Source organism: Camellia sinensis, chromosome 1, assembly GCF_055761805.1.
Source record: "Camellia sinensis isolate YWXY chromosome 1, ASM5576180v1, whole genome shotgun sequence".
Taxonomy (NCBI): domain Eukaryota; kingdom Viridiplantae; phylum Streptophyta; class Magnoliopsida; order Ericales; family Theaceae; genus Camellia; species Camellia sinensis.
In genome coordinates, this window is record NC_138961.1 from 177,323,513 (window position 1) to 177,335,721 (window position 12,209).

Genomic DNA, 12,209 nt, shown 5'->3' on the forward strand with positions numbered 1-12,209 from the left:
CAAAGGTAATGTTCTTCGAAGCAAAACTGGAGTTTCTTTAACAAAGGTAATGTCCTTCGAAACAAAACTTGAGTCTCCTTAAAGATGGGATTTGGTGTTCGAAACATCAAAAGCAATAATGACAATGACGAGAAGTTGATTGTGGTCAAAACAGGTTTTGAATGTAAGATTGTTGGATTCGAAGCACTGTTTCCAGTTGAAAATCAGCCAAAACTTAACTCCACAAATTGGAAAGGTTACAACTGGCTCATTTAGTGTTTTATTTAAAACAATTAAGTCCAAATTTAAAGGATAAAATTGTTCGAAGTTCGAAGCTTTGAGTTGACTTTTAAAACACAAGTAAAAATACAAATGAAGACAGAGTCAAACAAGGACAAATTTTGTTTATATTAAGATCAGAGTGATTACGTCAGCTGACCCTATCTCGGTATGAACTCAAGCTCATAAAAATAAGGAATGAAATAAATAACAAGATCATGAAATTTGGTCCAACAATGATCAATGAACTTTTGTTCTTTCCTTATTCTGTCTTCTAAATTTTCTACCATCGGCTGCATAAGTTGATGCGCTCTCACTTCATAGTAGAGCTCTTCAGCCTTTATTTCGAAAGCCACTTCTCTTAACCTTTGTTCCAATTCATCAATGTCTAAATCATCCCAATAGGCAGAATCTTTATTCTTGAAATCATTGAATTCTTCAATAAAGTTCTCTGCTTCGTATTGAGCATGAATTTGAAGGGATGAAAGCTGGTCTAACGATTGTGTAGTAGCCATAGAATTGCGATGCCAGTGAAGAAGCAATGGAAGTTGGTCCAGAAACATATGAAGTTCTGCTTGAGCAAGGGGATTAAGGACATGGCCCCTAGTCATGATGTCACAAGCCCATCGAAGGTTCTCGAGAGGGACTTCGTCCTCAAGAACATTAAAGGGCAAGTGAGAGAAGGCTGCAAGCAGAAGTTGAGCCTGTTTCCGCTCAGCTGAGGTAGGCGAAGGCAGAGGTTTATAAGGTGGAAAGGTATTCTCCGTGGATAGGGCAATCTTCAATTTTTCTGTCCAGGAAGGAATTGGTGGGGAAGAATCAATTTCGGGAGACGAAGAAGAAGGTGTGGACGCTTCTGTCTTCGAGGATGATACGGGAGCAGAAGGAACAAAGGCATTAATATAATCAAGCCAGTCAGAAGAACAGATCTTCACCTTCTAGGCTAAGAATGATGGGTTGTACCCTTGTGCTTCTTCTGGGCGAGGAGCGGAGTGCACTATCTTTGTAGGCATGGAAGATGTGTACCATGCTACAAGAAGATTCTCCTCCAGACTGCGCCGATAGTCAATGGGCACATAAGGATAAACAACTGAACTTCGAGCATAGGAGGGAAACTCTAAAGGGTCAGTAAATTCAACAAAATGGTGGTTGATTCGCTCCTTTAAATCAGGAGTCTCAGGTACTGACCAGTTTGTCCAGTCAGAACCTCCAGAAGAGCCAGAAGAGGAAGCAGCTGCAGCTTTATCCCATACAGAGATTTGCGTAGAAGAGTTGCTCAAATCCATGCTTACAATTTTTCGAATCAAAGGCTTGAGAGCAGATTGTTCGAACTGTAAAGGTAGGTCAGAGGGGAAAATTCTTATGTCTTTGTTTGTAACCTCCTGAATCGAAGGATTAAGAGCAATGTGTTCGTAATCCAAAGGTTGGTAATTTGCAAAGGCGTCCATGACCTGAATATAGAAAGGTGGGTAAAGGTGGCTAATAAATGCATGCTTTCGACGAGGAATGGCATCGACATATGACTCTTCGTATGCTTCATCATTGGAAGAAAGAATTAATTTGGCCATGAAATGTATCAGTCTGTTCGAATAATAAGACAGTGGAAGTACTTAAGGATCAAGACGAGAGTATTAATACAGACGGTGTGAGACAGTTGTATTTTTGGGAAGATGCAAAACCCATACACGTTCTAAGACGTGGGAAAAGGGACTCTGATCCACTAATATCACCAAGTCTTGGGTATATTAGTGCGGGGGGTAATGTTGGCTACACATTTTGTACCAAGCTAGTGACAATCCGACGCGTGGCGAAGTGAGGGTAATATGGGGAGACCAGGTAGGTCTTCGATCCTGATCATACACGTGGCAATTAATATTGGTTGTTATAAGATCTGAGTAGTGGCATATCAACAAAGAGACGTACAGTGACGTGGCTTCAACGGTTGCTCACATTTCAAATTTGAATATAAGGGGGAAGCCTAACTGTAAGTGAAGGCGTAGTGGAACTACTTATAAGGTAGCATGATTAGCGACTACGGAGGAGCAGTTCGACGGTTTGAATTACAATTCGATGGTTATCTTCGGAGAGTATAAATAGCAGGAAGGACTTCAGAGAAAGGGACGGCAAAAATTCTAAAGAATTACTTTACATAGTCCAGTGTTATTTCCTGTCCTTTATATTTCTGTACTTTAAGTTTCTGCGCCGCACTTCATTTGTAGGAGTAGTTTTTCGAGTATATTGCCGCTGTAATTCTCTACGGAACTAAGATCATTGTAAGTTTTTCATACTAATGAAATATTTCAGTTTATTTAATTGTTCTTATGTTCAAGTTTTCTGAAGTCAAATTACCAGTAAGCCACCAGTAAAAGTCCTCTTTATTGAGGCCGGAAGAACCATAACACAATCGTCTGAATAATTGTTTGGCAATTACAATTCTGTAAGGACTGATTGATCCTTGCTGGCACACTCATAATTACGAAAGTAACATTCGAAAGCCAAAAAAGCCAACAGGCATCCTCTCACATGATGCTTCACTTATCACTTTTTAACTCATATACAACTACTGCTAACATTTTGCCTGTCCAGTCCGCTTCTGGCTTTATTCATGCTAACTTTCATACAGCAGATATAACCATCACTCCTTCCATCACCTTTTTTGATGTATCTCATGTACCAAGTTTTCATTTCAATTTGTAATTTGTTATTTGTATCAAAATTATCTCGTGATCTTCAATGTAGTGTTTTTTTCCTCCCTAATTTCTGTCTTTTTCAGAACCTCAAATCGAAGACTGTGATTGGAGTGGGGGAGGCACGCAATGGCTTATACTACCTCTGCACCTAATCTTCCACCGCCCTTGCCACTCCATCCGATAAACCCATCCTATGGCACCGTCGCTTAGGTCATCCGCACCTGTTAGTTTACCTAGATCGTTTAATTCCCACAATAATAATATTTCTCCTTATGATGCCTGTTTGCGTGGCAAACACACTAGAATACCTTTTTGTTTTAAATCTTAATAAAAGTGATATTCCTTTTGCTCGTATCTTTGTTGACATTTGGGGTGGCTACCATACTTTTTCAACTTGTGGGGCTCATTATTTTCTTACCATAGTCGATGGTTGCACGCATACTACTTGGGTGTACTTATTATGTTACAAATTTGATGCTTTGTCCAAAATCCAATTTTTTTCTTAACATGGTCAACACACAGTTTAATGCCAAAGTCAAAACTTTTCTTCAGATAATGCCATTGAGTTTTTATCCCAACCAGTTCAAAAATTATTTCATGAGAATGGCATTTTACAAGAATTAACCTGTGTTGATACCTCTCAACAAAATGCCATTGCTGAACGTAAACATCGCCATATATTAAATGTGGTTCGATGCTTACGTTTTCAAGCCCAACTTCCCATCAAATTTTGGGCCGAATGTATCTTAACCGCATTGTATCTTATCAACCGTACCCCATTCCCCAATTTAAAAAATGCCTCACCATATGAATGGCTTTATCGTCGAACTCATGACCCTTATTCCTATAGTCAAGCCATCAAGCACACCCACTAGTGGCGTGATGTTATTTCTACCGAGCTCCAAGTACTTGGAAAAAACAAAACTTGGGTCCTTGCTCCTCTTCCTTCTGGCAAAGAAACAGTCGGTTGTAAATGGGTTTTAAAAACTAAATTGAATGCCTATGGATCCGTAGAACTCTACAAGGCTCGTTTGGTTGCCAAAGGCTACACTCAATTCTGAGGGGTTAGACTACCATGACACTTTTGCTCCTGTCGCAAAGTTGGTCACCGTTTGATGTGTGCTAGTTATCGTCGCTACTCATAATTGGCATTTACACCAGTTAGACGTTAATAATGCCTTCTTACATGGTGACCTCGATGAGGATGTTTACATGTCTCTTTCTCCAGGCTATGGTTGACAGGGGGAGACTCGTGTTTGCAGATTACATAAGTCATTCTATGGGCTCTGGCTCAAACAAGCAACTTGTAATTGGTACTCTAAACTGTCCAACGTTTTTCTCTCTGATGATTTTAAACAATCCCAAGCTGATCACTCTTTATTTACCACTACAGGAAATTAGAGATTTAACGGCGTTTAATTAACGGCGTTTTAATAAACGTCACTTTTTTTAATAATTAACGGCGTTTTTTAAACGTCTTATTTGTTATTAGTTAAAACGGTACCGTTTTGTGAATCAATACGTTTGAAAACCGCCTCCAATTCCCGTCTCTCTTCACACCCTCTCCTGTCTCTCCAAACCTTTATTTTGAAAACCCTATTTTGAGCACAGCCGTCACTCACTCACTCTCTCACTCTCTGGCTCTCTCTTTCTATCAGAGGATCGATTGTTCTTCAGTCTCTTACGCAGTGATTCTTCTTCGATTCTTCTTCAGTTCCGTGATTCTTCTTCGATTTTGAGCACAGCTCCGTGATTTATCTCCATGGATTTGGAACTATTCGTCTTCTTCGATCAGAGGTTAGTTGTCCTGTTTGTGATTTATCTCTGTTTTGGATCAATGTTTTTCTTAGTGAATAATTTTGTTTAGGGCTCTATATAGGTCTTAAGCCCGGGCTCTCGATTCTTCTTCACTCTCTTACTCTGTGATTGTTCTTCGATTCTTCTTCTGGTTGGTGATTCATCTCGGGATTGCGATTTGGAAGTTCCATTTTGAGCACAGTGCCGTGATTTATCTCTGTGGATTTGAAACTCTTTCTCTTCTTCGATCAGAGGTTAGTTGTTTTGTTTGTGATTTATACATACTACTACATATTTGATTCAGAACCCCGAAATCCATGTATACATATCTGATTTATGCATACTACTACTACTACTACATATCTGATGTGTACATATCTGATTTATACATACTACTACTATTTCTCTGTTTTCTTTTTGGGCCCAAAGCATAATCTCCTGTTTTGTTTTATTTTATTTTAAATGTTTTCATGATGCAGTCTGTGGTGGCATAATTACATAAAAGAATCCATTTGTTAAGTGATTTTTTCACATTTCATCAACATTATGTTCTAATTTGTTATATCTTCATGCATTTTAACAGAATGAGCTCAAGGCCAGGTGGGATGTAGACAAGTCAATGCTAGAAGAATCAAAGAATGTAGCTGAGAATAAGTACAATGAAATTAATGAACAGGTCATTGATTGATTTGCTTCATGAATATGCTTATGATGTCCAGTAGACTCTTTTATGCGCATCACATATCACATATTTATGTACATAACTGTATGCATGTATATTTAGTCAATGCCATAAATCAATTAAAATAAGTATGAAAACGTATCCAAACTCCTCTTCATTTGGCTAGAGTTGTGCAAGAGCAATGCATGTCATTATAATTTGTAAGTCACATTTGTAACTCACATTGAGAGAGGAAGAAGATAACAAATAAATTAAGTGGGAAGTCAGAGAGAGAGAGAGAGAGAGAGAGAGAGAGAGAGGTCTTTGAGAACCCACTTTAAAGTAGGAGGGACCTGCAAGAGGTTGTTTTCTCTTCATGTAGTAGTATGGATTTCGGGGTTCTGAATCAGATATGCAGTAAAAAACAGTGTCATGATATTAATTGGATGTTGTGCCTTGTCTATTGTTTTTCTTTCTTGGAACTGTTATGTGGGTTGAATGTTTGGATAGGTTAAAATCTGCAAGATCATAAGATTTGTGTTTAATTCATCTCATGGTGATGATGGCAAATTGAACAGTTAATTCACTTCTTTCATAAATGTTAGCAAGTTATTCATTTTATAGCAATCATGCAACAAAAAAGGCACATAATAATATTGTTAAATACAATTTTAAGAATTTGGGTGATGGAAACTCCAGAAGGTGGTGTTAAGAATTTGGGTGATAGTTCACCTTTGATGCAGTCTAAAGGGTACAAGGAGGTAAAAAACATTGGTGCTTCTGTTGATCAATCTATTGATGTTGCTGGAATCTGCAATGAGGCAGCTACTCTTGATCAAGAAGACATGGTTATTGATGAAAGTAACTCTGGTGAACCATGGGTTCAAGGACTTATGGAAGACGAGTATTCTGATCTGAGTGTTGAGGAACGCCTTAGTGCCGTTGTTGCTTTAATTGGTGTTGCGAATGAAGGAAACTCAATTCGCATTATTCTAGAGGTAATATTGTGTATTCTCTTGACTTAGAGTATTTTTTATTATTATTATTTTCTGCTTTTGCATGTCTGTGATATGAAATGTGGGAGTTTTTCAGGAATGTTTGGAAGCCGCAAATGCTCTAAAGAAGCAAATGTGGGCAGAGGTACAACTTGATAAATACCGAATGAAAGAGGAGTATGTGATGAAGATACAGTATCCATCTTGCATCAGTGACAAGACTGAACCAAATGTTCAAATTTCTTCTGTTGAGGGCAGGCAAAGCCCATTGCCTACTGTTGATGACAAAAATAATTTGGTATTAACAAATCCTGTAGAACAGAAAGAGCACCTTCATGACGCACAGAATGACCCGAACTATCCTATTCATATGCCCTCTAAACGGAACCCACAAATACAAGAGGTCTCTACATGCACAGATAATCTTTCACTCCTGCAACCTGGATATGCTGCTGAAAGGTCATGGTCGCAGTTAAAATCTTATATTGGTCATAAGGCAGAAGAGATGTATGTATACAAACTCAACCAGATCAATTCAATATCTCTCTCTCTCTCTCTCTCTCTCTCTCTCTCTCTCTGTAATCAAATCACAAAGGTATGCACTCTCAGTTTCCTAAAAATGCTTGTATTTTGGTTGTTTTTGTTTTTGTGTTTTGCATTTGCTATTGAATTTGTGTTTTCATGAATTATTATTATTATTATTGTGTGTGAATTGCAGTGCTATTTGATATAATTATTGATACCTAATTTTCATGGTTTCAAAAGAACAGATCATTTGTTTCAGCCAAAAAATAAAAATAAAATAAAAAAATACAACAAAAATTCCTCTCCCTATTTGCCTTTGATCATTAAATCCCTCAGCGGTTAAACACAGGACATAGTACATCAAAAGGAAACTATGTCCTCACAATTTCCAAAGTTGTCCAATGACCCCCTTAAGCCACTGTAACCCCTGTATTTCTTCGACCACTCTCCTTTAAAGTCATCCCTGTTTAAGTTAAATCTTGACAGCCATTTTCAAGTTTGAATAATTCAGGATTCCAAACTCCTGACCCTCTTGTGTGGACTAGGAAAGGCACGTTCTCCCACTCTACAAGATGATATTCGTGCTTGCTTCCCAATTTTTTTTTTGCCTAATGAAATGCATAGACTCTTTGCTATAAATACTAAATTAGTGAAGGTAAACAGGAAGACTTGAACAAGTTTTGATATTTCATGTCTGATGTTGTCATTAAATGATGGCTTTATTGTCCACATCCTTGACTGACAAATTATTATTATTATTTTTTTTAATGCTTGATGAGGTATGGATTTTGCAACTTAGTTCATGAGACTTAACTTTTCTTCATCTTATCATAGCTGTTTGCTGGTGAAGAAGAGGACTCTGATCTATCCGACAACTTTGTAGTGAAGACATGCCAGAAATTTATCCCTGTGACATGTAAAATTCTCTCTCCACATTTTTCTTTTCTATATGCACATTCCAAGTTGCAAAGTGGTTCAATGTACATTGTCATGAGTGGTTAATCAATTGGAATTACTCGAAGAGTTTTCCTGCTGTGTTACAAGATGCCCCAAAAAACCTTTAAAAGCTTATCTCAAGAAGTAGATGTATTGTATGTGGATTGTGGGCTTGCTGCATAATTGAGGAGGCTGTAGATGTAATAAACTCAATTTGGAGCTCCATGACTAATATTGTTTGCTAATAGAGTTTGGAGCTCCATGACTAAATAAACTAGACCAAACCAACTAAGCCCTTGTGTCTCAATCAGGTCGGTTCGAATAGATAAAGTCACATGTCATAATATGACACATTTGTCTTCACATATATCCAGTATCCTTCATCTAAACCTTACCTCAGTTTGTAATGGGCCTTTTTATGCCCTTACAGTTTGAGTGGCTGAAGTCCAGTCAAGAACTAACTAGTTTCCCATGCACCACAAGCTTAGGCTTAATAATTTGCACGCTGGTTTTGTTCTGCTGCTGATATTATGTAACTCTACTCTGTTGCTGATTTTCTGGTTTTGTTCTGGGTTTGTTTCTACTGCTAGTTTTGTTCTGGTATGTCTGGTTTGGTGTTTGGTGATTTCTCTTGTTTGGAGTAAGCTGCTTGTTTGGAGTTTGGTGATTTCCCTTCTAGCCTGCTGTGGAGTGTACTGCTGCGGAGTCTGCTGTGGAGTCTGAATCATTCCCTTCTTTTCTGCCTATTTGTTTGGAAACTTTGGTCATGTATAATTCTTTGGTGGGGGTTGAAGAAAGGTCAAGTTTGGTGGTTGGGGATTCAGAGTTGGGAATTGCAGTTGGGATTTTCATGAGAAGATGTGGAGTGCTGGTTTTGTGGCTGCTGTTTTGGTGTTCTTTGTGTTGGTGGCTACTGTTTTGGTGTTCTCCTGTTTACTATCACTAGAGAAATTATTTGTTTATGTATTCCCGGGGCAGTTTTTAGAGCTTTGATGATAATATCTATTGTTCCTGAATCTTAATGCTGTGGGGCATGCGGTAAGAACTCCTTGACATCTATCAGAATGTATTGGCCGAGGAGAGATTTAGTGAGTAATTTTTTTTTTTTTTTTATGTTTGTGATAGAATGGGTGCTGATAGGTCATCCGGAATCACTACTCAGCACTCGAGATTTATGAAAAAAAACTTTTAGAATCTGGTGAGTTGACGAAGGAAGACATAGATAAGATTCATAAAAAGGTCAATTCAATACTTAATGAAGAATTCTTGGCCAGTAAAGATTATGTCCCTAAAAGAAAGGACTGGCTTTCTGCTTATTGGTTGGGATTCAAGTCTCCAGAACAGATTTCATCAGTCCGAAACACTGGGTATGCTGTCTGTGTTTGTCTGTTTTCACTTCCTCTGTAACTCTTATTTTTTTGGCTCAAAATTTTATTCTGTTCAGCAGAGTCAAGCCAGAGATTTTGAAGAATGTTGGCAAAGCAATCACGGCCCTTCCGGATAATTTTAATCCTTATAGAGCAGTCAAGAAGATTATTTCAGAATGCGCATGGATGATTGAAACAGGGGAGGGCACTGACTGGGCACTTGCCGAAGCACTTGCTTTTGCTACATTGCTCGGAGAAGGAAATCATGTTAGGCTGAGTGGTCAGGATGTTGAGAGAGGAACTTTTAGTCACAGGCATGCTGTACTTCATGATCAGGAAAATGGCGAGAAGTATTGTCCTTTAGACCATGTTATCATGAACCAAGATGAGGAGATGTTCACCGTAAGCAACAGGTAAGGTCAATATCATTTCTTCCCTATCCTCTGTTCAACTTTTATTTGTTTTTCTTTTCTTTTTGTGTTGTTTGAGATCTACTATGCATCTTTGTTTGGATGAAAGCATTGTAGCTGGTAACAATCGAATGTATCATGTGTTATTGCAATTCTCTATATAATCATCATTTGGGTGAGTAAGATGATAAATAAATAAAGGCCGCCACATGGACCTAATGTTCAAGTTGGATGAAATGTCTTATATATCTTTAGGTCACCCTTTGAATCTGTGTGCTGTATCTGTGCATCCTCTACAATTGCTTTTTGAATCTGTGTGCTGAGTGCATTTGCTATCACTAGAGAAATTATTTGTTTATGTATTCCCGGGGCAGTTTTTAGAGCATTGATGATAATATCTATTGTTCCTGAATCTTAATGCTGTGGGGCATGCGGTAAGAACTCCTTAACATCTATCAGAATGTATTGGCCGAGGAGAGATTCAAACGAATTATTGATACATTATCAAATTCTGATTCCACATACAACCATCTTTTGACTTTTCTGTAAGTTTTTCTGTCCTGGAAGCATATGATTCTAGTTTGAAGGTGTACTGCTGTAATTAATTTCATCCTAAACCTTATTTATGAGTATTGGTGGTCCATGACACTAGGTTCTCTGCTGTTAGTCATATGGATTTGGATTCTAGGTTCCTATCACTAGAGAACTTCAAAGCTGCCCTTTCAAGTATCCAAAGGCAGCCAAAGGTGGGATGTTTAAAAGGTATGGATATTTTATTAGATTTTTTTTGACCTTTCACATGCATTTTTTTTGCTTTTATGATTCTCATTATTCTAAATTCTAGTCCTCCCAAAATCTTCTTGGTGTGTTGTTTGGTTATCTGGTTTATGCTGTATTAGTTTAAAAATATTATCCTCTTTATGCTTTAGGAGAAAACATGGTCCACAATGTGCTGCTGTTTTTCCCTGATTATTTTTTTCAGCGTATCTATCTTGTGATAAGGGTATAGTACGAATGCATGCATCAACTTGTCACTTCCAACTTGGTTAAACTGCATATGTGGTTGTCTTGAAAAGGCTAGCTAATGTTCTCCAATTGACTGATATTTTGCATGTATGTTTGTTTGTCTATTCGTTGTATTGTTCCTGCTTTTTTGAGTGATTTATTGGTGAATTAGAAGGAACAAAACACAATGGCAATATCCAAATGAAATTAAAGATCATAAATACAATGGTTTTAACACATGTTCATCACCTAAACTTGGTAATATTCTAACTTTCCCATTGAACATGTGTGTCTAACTGGTGTTATCTTTTCTCTATGTAGGCATGTATAGAATTTTATCTGGCTTGTTGCCTTATTGTTTTAACAAAGTCATGCATTGTCATTTTATGAAATTCAAACTACATAAGCTGATTAAACTGACTGATCCTATTTAGATTTACTAGCGGTATGCAATTTAAACAAATAAGAATAAAAGAAGATGATAATAAAATTAATATTATAATATATATTTAGTTTAATATGGTGATATTTTTTAGTTTGCTTCATAATTGTCGCATCTACAGGCGGTTGATGCATGGGGAACAATTGATAGATTGATAAACAATGCAGGTTCTTGAATGTTCCACCTCCTCTTCCATCATTAACAGTTTCAGATATAGTCCACTAACTGATCAACAATGGTTTCAGGTATTACTAGAGATGGTTTATTGATGAGAATGAAGACTTATATGTCAGGTAGAAATCTTAGTCTGAAATTGATGAATAATTCAAATGCTATTTTTTTTTGTCTGAAATCTATACTAAACCATTGGAACAGCTTAGCTCAGCTAACTCTAATCCTTAAGTTGGATATGCCCAGTAGTTGCAGGAATGCCATCAAGGATTTGTCCGTTGGGTTAAGCTTGAAAGCTCAAACATTGAGTGTTTATATTTAAGAGCTTCTTCCTTCCATGCTATTGGAGAATATAGAGAAGCGGTATTAGGGATTCTTTTTCTTGATTTTCCCATTTAAACTACTGGGCATCATGCTCAATTCTTCTTTGCTTTGGTTTACTAAATTTCATTTTATGATAAAGGTGAAGGATTATGATGCTGCGTTGGATTTGGAACTGGACTCCATGGAAAAATTCGTGCTTCAATGCTTGGCCTTCGATCAGGTTTGATTTGATATTTGATATGTTGTATTTCTAAGCCACTGCGGGCATTGTTATGAAAATTTTCATAAGCCACCTCAGGCATTGTTATGAATTTTTTTAGCATCTATTGTGTGGTTGCAATCATGAAATAGATCAGATCTATTGTGTGGTTGCAATCATGAATCACATTTACCCTTAGTTTTGCAAATTGTCTTATCTTTAGTGACAATGTTTTTTGCAGCAATTCCTGGCACCATTGAGAATGGCATACCTATCGATAAAGGAAAATTATTAAAGTCATTCTAGAGTAATTTATGGAATTACTTATTTAGTAATGTTGACAAATGAGAAACCACATAACACTCTAAATGAGTTACATATGGAGAAAAGAGGGTATTAATGTTGTGGTATAAAAGGAAACCATGGAAC